An 11,908-nucleotide genomic window follows, 5' to 3' on the forward strand; every position below is an offset into this window, starting at 1 on the left:
TCAGCAGGGGTCCAATGTTGCCCCTGCTTTTCCTCCGGCCCCCACATATCTGAAAAAGGACTTTTTATTGTCCTTGATGCTCGAAGCTAGTTGGAGTTCAGTTGCAGCTTTGGCTTTCCTGGTATGCTCCACCATGGTCTGCCTGCCCCAGTGGGTGTTTGGGGATAAGAGCAAACTCTAAGAGCAGATTGCATCACTGCACCAGACTAAAAGAAAAGAGAAAACCAGTACTCTACATTTCAGCCTGGAATGTTAGGACCACGTGTACTGGCCTGACTGACAATCTTGTGAATATCGCTGATGCTCATAAGACAGCTGTGATAGATACAGAATTAAATAGGTTGAACACTGACATTGCAGTACTGCAAGAAACTTGCCTGGTTTCAGATGGCTGTTTAAGACAATAAAAACTACACATTCTTTTGGCAAGGGCAAGCTCCTGAAAATACACATGAACTTGGAGCAGACTTCACTGTTAGAAACAGTTTTCTCCACATGACTGAGAATCCATCCAGTGGTTCTGAGAGGATTCTTACACTTCACCTTTATATTTCAGAAGGCGGAGTCACCTTACTGGATGTCTATACTGCAACACTCTACTCTTCTGCTGAGGTTAATGACAAGTTTTACCAAAAATTGGCTAGTGTTACTGGTAAGATTCCAAACACTGAGAAGTCTCCTGGGGGACTTCAGTTTCATTGGTGCTGACAGTGAATCCTGGAGTATTTGCCCTAGGGCTCACATAACACAGGAAGCATGAATGATAATGGACAAAGGCTATTGGAATTTTGCTCCTATCATAACTTTTGCATCACAAACTCATTTTTTAAATAAAGCCATGCCATAAGGTATCATGGAGACACCCAAGATCCAGCCACTGACACCAGCTGGACATCATTATCACTAGGTGGTCCAGTCTCAGTAATATCATCCTTAGCTACCATAGTGCTGACTGCAACACTGAGCATTCAGTGGTGGTCACTAAGATCAAACTGGCCGCATCTATGTGAGATGCTACTGCACAGTGGTTACTGCACTTGTATAATCAAGTACTAAATAAACATGCAGTAACTGACTACATAGTAGCCTAATAATAAATGTGCAGTGTCTTATTAGCACTGCTGGTGCTGTGATGTGTACTGCACAGTATTATTTGGCTACTGAGCAATCAGCGTCTTGTGTAGACGCGCCCACTTGAAACCAAAGAAAATCTTCTGCTCTACGTATCATTTGCCGTGCATGAATACCACCAATATATCTGATAATCAGAAAACCTTGCAGTTTGTGGAGGCTCTGGAGGAGGCTACTTCAGAGTTGCCTTTGTGTGAAACTACAGAAGAGAAGTGGGGAAACCTAAAAAAAATGACCTATGTCACAGCTGACTCTATTCAGCAAACAGTCCAGAAGAAACCAGGATTGATTTGAGGTACATTTAAATGAATTGATTCCATTTATCAAGGCCAAACAAATTGCTATGTTAAACCACAAGACAAATACCTTAGATGGAACTTTGAGGGAACTAAGGAAAGCAAAGAGTGTTATCCATCAAATCCATCAAGACCCTGTGCCTGTGCAAGGAAATTCAATCCACACTTGCCACTGGAAACATCAGAGGCATGTACAATGGAACTAAAAAGGCAATAGGTCCAACTGCAAAGCAGCCAGGTCCATTAAAGACAGCTTCAGGAGAAATCAGAACAGACTGAAAACAACGGATGGAAAGATGGGTAGAACTCTGTCTTGAATTATATTCAAGGGAAAACGATGTCACTAAAACAGCCCTTAACTTTATTGAGTCTGTCTCTCCTTGAAGGGGTTGATGATATGCAAGCTACTGAGGACCTAAGTAAGGTCATAGACAATCTGGCCATTGGCTTTATCTGCAAGGCCCCTGGAAAAGATAGCATTCCTGTGGAAATTATCAAGTCTGAGAAACTTTTGCTTCCTCTCCACCTATATGAACTTCTTACTCATCACTGGACAATTCAGATAGTGCCACAAGATATGCCAGATGCCAATATAATCACTCTGTACAAGATTAAAGGCAACTGCATTGACTGTACTAATGATTGTGGCATTTCAATACTAAGCATTGTTGGAAAGATCATTACTTGGGTGGTGCTCAGAAGACTTAATGTTTTTGCTGACCATGTTTACCTTGATTCAGTGTAACTTCAGAGCTAGTAGGTCCACCACAGATATAATACTTGTCACTCCAACAAATCCAAGAAAAATGTAGGGAACAAAGAAGACCTCTCTATATCACCTTCATTGTCCTGACCAAGGCCTTTGACTTTGTCAACAGAAAACACCTTTTCAAATTATTGGAAAGATTGACTGTCCACCAGAACTCCTCAGCATAATCCACAATTCCATGACTGAATGTGGGAAACAATCAGCTATGACGGATCAAAGTTTTAGGTTTCTGAGATTCAAAGTGGAGCCAAGTAGGACTGTGACCTTACCCCAACTCTGTCTGGGATTGTCTTTTCTCTGTCTTTGACATATGCTTTTGGGACCACCCCTGAAGACATTTATCTACACCTATACTCAGATGGAAAATTATTCAATTTTACATGCTTTAAAGTTAAGACTAAAGTACAGAGTGTTTTGATTTGTGAGCTGCTGTTTGCTGATGACGCTGCACTGATAGCCCACAAAGAAGCTAACCTTCAGAGCCTCGCCAGTTGCTTCAGTCATGCCTGCCATGAGTTTGATCTTACAATAAACATCAAAAAGACCAATGTTATAGGCCAGAACATTGACTCACCACCAATGTTCATAATAGGTGAAAACGCATTAGATGTAGTTAGTAAATTTATGTACTTAGACATCATTGTTACCAACAACCTGTTGCTTGGGGCTGAACTGAATACCCATATTGGTAAAGCATCAGTATCATGAGCATGCTGAGCAAACAAGTATAGAACAACAACAAACTAATTGTTAAGACCAAAGTCAAAGTACATCATGCTTGTATCATCAACACTCTTTTGTATGGCAGCAAATACATATCACATATTTAACTCAAGATAAGCACCTCAGCAACTTTCACTTATTTTGTCTTTGTCACATACTAGGGATTTCCTGGTGGGACAACTTAGCATAGGCTGAGGTCTTGGAATGCGCCAACATTTCAAGCACCCATTCTCTTCCCAGTCAGCACTGACTTAAAGGACTTGGAAAGCAAGTCATATGAAGAGATGCTGAAAAAGCTAGGCATGTTCAGCTTGTAGAAAAGGCACTTAAGAGGAGACAGGATAGCAGTCTTCAAAAATTTGAAGTGCTGCTGTAAAGAAAAGAGAAAAAACATCTTTTCTGTCTTCCTGCACAGAGGAGGATGTGGACCAATGGCTTAAAGTTGCAGCAAAGTAGGTTTAGATTGGGTATCAGGAAAAACTTCTTCATTGTTTGAACAGTGAGGCAGTTGAATAGACTGCCTAGGAAAGCTGAGAACTCTCCATCACTGAAGATGTTCAGAAAGAAGTTAGACAGGCACTGGTTGGGGATGATCTAGGCGTAGTTATGCCTACGTTCTACTATGAGTATTTCCCATGCTTCTGGGCTTTGCTGGTTCCCCCCACCCATCCCCACTCCCCTGATGCTATGTGTCAGGATTTTTTTACACCTTTCACAGAGGCACTGGAAGTTGGCTGCAGCCAAGACTTGGGATTTTGAGTGAGGTGTGCCAGCAGTCTTGCTGAGACTGAGATAGTTATGGACTATGACGGTTTTTGCCTTCCTCTGTACTGAGGGGGGGGGGGGGCGGTATGGCCCTCTTCCTGGGATCTATGAGCATATATTAACAATCTTTACCTCCATGCTTTGCCTGTGACAGGTTAGGGTGCTATGTCTTGTGTTGTGTTAGGGTTGACTGTGTAGTTTTGCTAAGAGGTTAGATTATGGGTTTGTATAAGATGGCTTGGATAGGGAGGATTTTGCTTCAGGTGGGGGCTTGGACTAGATGATCTATGGAGATCCCTTCCAGCCCTACGTCTGTATGATTCTATGACTTAGATGTGTTGGCCATATGCAGAGACTGGACGATGGCTATATACCCAAGGATCTCTTGTAGGGAGGACTCTTTATAGAAAGAATACCACACAGGCATCCTTATCTCCATTTCAAAGATGTTTGCAAGACAGATATGACAGTAGTGAACACTGAGCTAAACAACTGGGAGAAGACAGGATTGAAACTCTTGGAAACAGTCTATTAAATGTAGAATTAAGGCTTTTAAGAAAAGAAGAGCATACCATGCAAAGGAAAGAAGAAACCTCAGTAAGAACCCCACACCACCTTTTGGACTGTTAAATATAAAATTCATATATGATAAGTGAGGAAAGGACTGTCATTTAAGAATTGGGCTCTACAGTCACACTCACGGATATTCAACAAGTTGCTGCCTCACTTGGCACAAACCTATTGTCTCACAAGACAGATGCATATATGTCTCTATATACATCAGTTTGCAATGTGTCACATGAAACATGATAGGTAAAATATTTTATCAGCAATTAAGAGTACATGTATATTGATGATAGAAATCACTTTGTTTGTATAATGCCCTGCAGTTTTAAAAGATTATGTTGCGTATCCTTGGGTACATCTTGTTTTTCAGGCACTTGTGCTCCAGGCTCAGTCTTATTGTAAAAAGGTGTTGAGTAAACTTCTGGCTTTGAAGTTGTGTATGTTTTTCTAGAGATTTCAACAGGAGCCACCAACATTAGACTGAATAGGATATTTCCTCCTAGTTATCAAAAAATGTTGATTTGGTCATTTTTCTGTAGTGCTATGCTATTTTTTCTGACAGAAGCTCTGCCATTAGAAGCTACCTTCAGAGTCCACATTGGGGGTTTTGCTGGCAGAGCATGTCAGCTGAAGAGGGGCATTTTTCCATATCCCACCCAGCCAGAATAGCTCAGCTATTCTAGCCAGAATAGCTGAGCTGAATTTGGTAATGTAGACAAAGACTACCTTCTTGTTAGGAGGGCTTGCCAGGATACTGGTACTTCCAGGACTGCTCTGGGAAACAGTTTCAAATGTAGACAGGTCCTCAGACAGAGAGTGAAGTGCCCCATCTAATTTCAAGGGGTTGTTAAGTCTAACCTTTCTAACAATAATAATTTACATTTCATTTTTACCTATTTCACTGCTGGTCACAGCACATAGACAAGGAGAGGAACAGTCATATTAGGAAGATATGTGAGAGTGGAATTTTACGGTTGTGGTGAACAGGTGAAGTTTTGTTTGTAGGCGAGGCTTGTGAGAATCTTTATATTCTCAACTGAGTTGTGTCCCTGCCAAATCTAAGAAATGATGATATCTAATGTATGTGGGGTACTTTTAAATAGCAAACAAAGGAAGGCAGTGTGCCATTTATTTGGTATAACATATGGAGATGATATCTCCTATTACTAGATATTATGAAAATAAATTCCTTGGTACGATAAGATTTTTTGTGTAAAAATAGCATTAAAATACCAGTGCTTTAAGAGAATTGGACATGTGAAATCATTCAGATATAGTAGAAGTGTTCAGAACAAAAGTTAGAATTGCAAAGAGCTGTGGAGAAAAACTATTCTCTGTAGCTAGCCTTGAGCTACAGAAATTCCTTTATGAGAAGATCAGAGTCAACTCAAATCTCAGTGCCTTCTTGTCCATGTGTAAAACCCATCTCTTTGCTTTACCTTTCCCTCAACAGCAACTACAAAGCTTAAATAAAAATAGCAAGACACCCTTCTATATTTTAAGATGAAGAGGAGAGAAAACCAGTAAAATCTGTTTTATTTTCTTATTAGGTACTTGGATAACCTGGTGATGAGAGTGATATATAGATAGTTAGGGACAGAAGTTACACACAAACCAGTTTAAGTGATCAGAACATAGTTTAAACTTGTAAAAGAACAGAAGTTCAGTGCACTTACTTACAAATGGCCAAAACCAGTTTGAGATAAACCTGGTTGGATGTAGTATCAGACTTAACTGAATTAGGTCAAACTGGTTTATGGAACTTCTATCCCAAATCCCCTCCTGGTTCAAGTTAATTTATAGTCCCTCAGCATCCCAGGATGCTTTGCAGCCCTGGGCTGTGTTGTCTGCTTCAGCAGCATATGGTATGCTCCACCCCTCTGCTCCCTAGTTGGAGCACGATCACTCCTCTAGCTGGGTGAGGAGAGGGTGGGGGAAAATCCACCCCCCTGGCCCAGCATCGGGCCCCCAGCCAGATGCTGCTGGTGGGGGGCAGGAGGGTGGGAGGGAGAGGGCCTACAGCAGGGGCTTGGCTCCACCAACCCTCTGGAGCTGGCAGCCAGACTTGGCTCCACTTCCCATCAGCCAACCCAGAGGCTGAGGAGGGGGTGTGGCTGGGAGACCCCAACCTGGATCCTGTCTCTGGGGGGGGCTGGAGCACATTAATTAAGCAAAGAAAAAGAATGGTGGATGAGAGATAATCTGCTAGACTAGAAGAACAGTTTTGTTCATTATGGGCTCAGTAATTCTTTTAGTGAAGGCAGCTGCAGGTTCCCCGTTGATTTCAGCAAGAGTAGGAATGCTAAGCAAGAACCCTTGGGTTCCTCACTAAGAATCACTGGAGAAAAAACATGGTTTTAAGTCTTAAAAGGGTAATATCAAATATCTTGGGTCTCAGATGAAGGTAATAGTTTTTCAAAAACCTAATAAGGGCAGACATGCTTGAAACCTAGCCATAACAGCTTTTTTCAAGAGAATTTCAGAAACTGAAACCAAAAAAAGACTCAGACAAGGTTACCCATTACAAGTTAAGATAAATACAAGAAATTAAGCAGAAATGTGCAAATAATATGAATTAGAGACAAGTTATTTAGATTTGTAAAACTCTTAGAATTTTAATTAGTTAAGTCATTCCACAGTATGTGGGTTTCTTTTTCTTATGGACACAGTATTTCCAATCTAATATGTCTAAAAATTGTGAGTTAGGTTCCAAAGAATTCAGAAGACCATCTTAAAAATTATTAGCATTGCGTTTTTTAACAGTAAACTTAGACTTCTTCTTTCATCTGCCTGCTGGTGGTTTTTTTTTGGGGGGGGGGTGCCTTTAGGATAGCTTAGGTCACGTTTCCAATCTTTTATATGCAGATGTGACTATTTGGACTTTTTTTTAAGTCAGTGGTTCTCAACCTTTTTAAACACAAGGCACCCTTAGTTAGATCAAGGCCCCTCAGAAGGTGCCAGCTAATTTTCACTCATTTTTTGATTACAGAAAAATAATAGAGAAATTCTTCTGATGCAAAGAACACAGACCACAACACATCAGAATGTGTTTAACAATATGAATTCCTGTTTGAAAGCTCTTGATTTATCTTGTGAATGATGTTTGTATAACAGTGTTAATATTGGCAGCCTATTACAGCACTCACTGAGCATCCTATAGCACCTTTGAAAAGATCTGAAGGTACCCTGGTTGAGAATCATTGGTTGCAATGAAAGCTGAGGTTCTCATCTAATCCCAGAAATTCAAGATCTGCAGCTGAAACATGGAATATTGCAAGATTGTCATTACAATCTCAAAATAGTAAAAACCCCTTAGGGAAAAAACATTATTTGGCCATAAAATAATAAGATTTTTTAAAGTTGGGGGGAGAGAGAGGGGCAGCAAAGGAGGGGGAGGCAGCAAAGGAGGAAGCAAAAGCAGAGAAGCCACTTCCACTAGCAAAAGAAGGGAGAGGGATGAGAGGCAGGATGCACAAAAGGCCTGTCAAGTAAGTGAGTATCATGCAGGATGCAAGTTCTAGTGGAGGCATGCTACCAAGTAGTTGAGCAGCTGGTGGCAGAGAGGTGGAGCCTAGAATTGAACCAGTGGCCCATTCTACAGGGACTGTGCCTGCTTCCAGGGAAACAATATAAGTCTAATCTCCTGGTGTGGGTTTTAGCAGTGGGGCCATCCAGCTGCATGGTAAGAATTTTCTATTAATATATTATTTGTATTTTGCCATTGGCTCTTTAAATCATGAGTTCTGTGAAACACACATGAAAGATCTTCAGGAAGGCACCTCCTTAAACAGATCTGCCCGCTTTCATTTTGTTTTGCTGAAGGGCCTTGGATGTTCTAAGCTTCTGTTATGTGTTTCATTGTCAAGGTGTTGAAACATTTACAATACATCTCAAATGGCAAATGTCACCCACTTTCCTTCTTTTTTTTCTGCTCAGTCTGACCCATTCAGACAGGCACAGACAGAAAGCCGGCTTGTTGTTTCTTTGTTTCTCTTCTCCCAAGATATTCAAAGCTCAAGGAGATGTTGGAAGTCTCTTTTCTCATAAGTAGAAGTTAAAGCATTCTGTTTATGTTTCATTTTTAAATTTCTTGGCTAACAACTTTCAGGGAGGGAAGAACACACATGATTTTTGTGACGGTTTTTGTTTCAGCAGAGATGTATGCTTTGAAAATCACATTGTGAATGAAAATAATAAAAAATGAAACATTGGTTTTTGGCATGAGACAATGTTCATATTCACAGGAAAGAGGAGTTCCAGTAGTTCAGAAGTGCACTCTGTTCACAAGTAGAACTAAGTTTTAAAGGTATATCATCAACTTAAAATAACACTTCTGCCTGAGCATTTGTATTGCCTATTGCTAAAATTAACATTTAAGATTACTAGAGCTGAAATGGAAGAGATTAGAGAAATGCATTTTTGCTCATTAACTTGTTTCTAAGTTTGGAATACTTTGTATATATTTGGTTCCTTTCAAGGATTTTTATGAAGGAAACCAAGGGTGAAAGCACTTTCCTTAATAAGGAAAATCTGATTCTAAAACCAAAAAAAAAAAAAAAAGAAGAAAAGGGTTGGGGAGGGGGAACCACAAAAGTTGAAGGCCCCATGTAGCACCTAAAATGATTTTGTTTTTAATTGACTAGCAGTTAACTTTGTCTTTTGTATATAAACCAAACAGTGCAAAACATATTTTTCCTGCCCTTTTCATGTAACATTATTATTCTTGTACCATCATGATCACATGACAGATAATCATAGTTAAAAAAGCCATGCCTACTAGAAAACAATTATTATATTAAAGCTGGCCTTTGCTATCTTCACTCACATTAAATAGAGGCTTATTTTTGAAGTAGTTCTATGCATGTCAATGGGATTATTTTCAAATAAGGTGCTACTTAATGGGCGCGTCTACCTGTGCGTCTACTTAATGGGTGCATCTACTACTGTGCAGTAACCAAAATTACTGTGTAGTACAGGTGCGTGTCTACACATGCATGCCAGTAACGTGCAGTAAATATGGTAATTTATGCTGACTTGAGCGTAAATTTGATACCTGCATGATGCATATCAAATTTATGCCTGATTAGTTACTGTGCAGTAACACATTTTTAGATACCTTACTGCACAGTAACACTGCGTGTGGGAACTGACTTGGGACGAACTCTAGTCCCAAATCAGTCCACAAAGTGTTAACTACAAGTGTAGACACCGGCCTATTCCTGCTTAGTGCACAGTAAATTTAAGCCAGAGGAAATGCATGTGTAGACACGCCCAGTGTGAGCAAAGATATCAGATCTGTTCCTTAGTATACAGCAAGACTGCCTGAACCTCACACTGCTGGGAAAGAACAATAACTCAGAGTTCTTGTGTACCTTTCGTTTCTTTCAAATCAGATTATTTTGCCAGTTTGAAGCATTTGAAAACCATGCTGTAATAAAAATAAAGCAATTTAAAAAAAATGCTGGGTTCTTTTTATTTATCTTCCAGGTTTTGCACCTTTAACAGTGCACTTGCTCCATATTTTCAAGCTTTTCTCTGTAGCATTTAAGGCTTTACTGAACTTAACGTAAAAAAGAAAGAAAGAAAACTGAGAGTCTTCTGTAATCTCTGGATTCTAGCACCTGGAGCTTTAAGAAAACACTAAGTATCACAAGACTTGTGATAAAATCATGTTGGCTGGCAAGGTTGAGGTCTATGGAAGCTTTAGGAAATGCACAGCATTAAAGGCTGATCTTGCTCATATTTAAGTACCCAATTCAGAAAGATGCTTTAGCACAGGTCTAATTTTAAATAACACTGACTTCAGTAGGACTGCTTGCACATTTGGTCAGGTGAATGCTTAAGCAGTTTGCTCAATCGGAATTGGTGTTAATAGCAATCTTCCTACTGGCTCTGTTGGCAACCCATTCATGGCCAAAAGTGCATATGAAATGTTAGGCGGGGCGTTCCTTATTTAATATGTGTTGAAATATGTTTGTGCATAGTTTAATTGTCTATACCTACTCCTTTTTGAAGGCTGCAACCTACCTGTTGATTTTCTTGGGAACTGACATGATGTCGGGCTGGAGTTGTATTGTTTCTCATACTGTTTTAATACAAGAAAGCAGCATGTATAAAGCAGGTCTTGATGGGGCATTTCTGCTCCTGAACGTACTGAGAAAATACAGTGAGAAGAGCAGGCCTTGTGATGTTTTGGTCCTATAAGTGACATGCAAAGCTGAGTTCCCAGCATCTGTGAACTCAAGTGTATGTCTCAAGGTGAATTGCTAAGTGCCTGGGGAACAGACAGAGGAAATGGGGAAATGTCTAGAGACAGAGGTGACATAACCCTGACACAACACAGACCTAACACCCTACCCTGCTGCAGGTCAAGCAGGGGCCCTGCCTCTATGCAAAGTTGCCAATAGATGTTCTGCTTCAATTTAAAAGGAAGCTCGTAGTCTGCAGAGCTGCAGAAGGAAGCCTGGCAATGTTATTTCTGAGCTCTCAAAATCCAGACGCTGAACAAGCTGAGTACCCATGGCCACATTTGGCCTTTCTTGATCAAAGCGATGTCAGACCAGCCTCCTTCTTGTCTGGGGATGCTCGAGGCTGGCCAGCTTGAGAAGGTTTGGAAAGAGCCGGTGAGAAACAGAAGTCTTAAACAAAGTGAAAACCGAGCCTGAGGAGGAGAAAGGGGAACAAGGGAGACTTTTCTTGCCAGAGACCGGATGGAGAGTGAAGGGATGGGAAAGGAAGCGCAGAGAAGGAAGAGAGGAAGGAGGAGAAGAGAGAGAAACTGGTGCCAGAGGGAAGGAAGGGGGAGGTGTCTTGGAGAAGGCACCACATCCCCCCCCTTTTCCCTCCCAGCTGAGGGAGTGGCTTGTGGTGTCTGGGCTGTAGCTGGGGCGAGGCAGTGGGGAGGAATGGGGGCATCAGGCTTGAAGCCTGCCTTATTTGCTGCCTCCAGCCCCAGGCAGAGAATAAGGCGGGGTGGGGGGGCAAGGATAGCCGGGGGAACACCCCCACCTGCTCCTCTTCCCCTCCCTTCTGTCACCCTGTCAAGGACTAGCCCAGGGGGAAGGGGGCGGTGCCTTGCCCGCCAGCCCGGGCTGCAGTAAGATGCCCGCTTCGCCTCGGGAGTGGCAGCCCTGCCCCGCCAGCTGCGGGGCCTGGGGGAGGGTGTCCGGCAACATCTGTACAACTTGGACTAGGGGGAGGGACAACTTTGCCAGCACGTGAGCGCGGCCGCGGGCTGCCCCTGCGCTCCCTTTGTGCCTGCCCGCGGCTGGGCGCCTTTGCAAGCGCGGGGGTGGCATGTGCTTCAGACCCCCCGGCCCATCACCACCCCCACCTTTCCCCTCTCCCCCCCCGCCCCCCTTTCTCTTTCTTTCCCCTTTCTTTTCTTTTCTTGTTTTTTTTTGTGTTGAACCAAATCAGAAATGTCAGGCAGGGCGAGTGAGTCAGAAGGGATCAGATTTCAAGATCCCTGCAACTGATGCCGGATTTGCGCGCACACGCACACACTGGGGAGATCTCCTTCCCCTCTGGAGGAGGAGGGCAGCAATAAAGCGACACCCAACACACACCCACACCTCTCGGCCCCTTCCTTACACCCCCCCACCCCTCCCCTCCCCTCTCTCTCACCCCTTCCTTACACACATACCACACACCCCTC

The sequence above is a fragment of the Alligator sinensis genome, unplaced genomic scaffold (genome assembly GCF_000455745.1).
Source record: "Alligator sinensis unplaced genomic scaffold, ASM45574v1 scaffold254_1, whole genome shotgun sequence".
Classification (NCBI taxonomy): domain Eukaryota; kingdom Metazoa; phylum Chordata; order Crocodylia; family Alligatoridae; genus Alligator; species Alligator sinensis.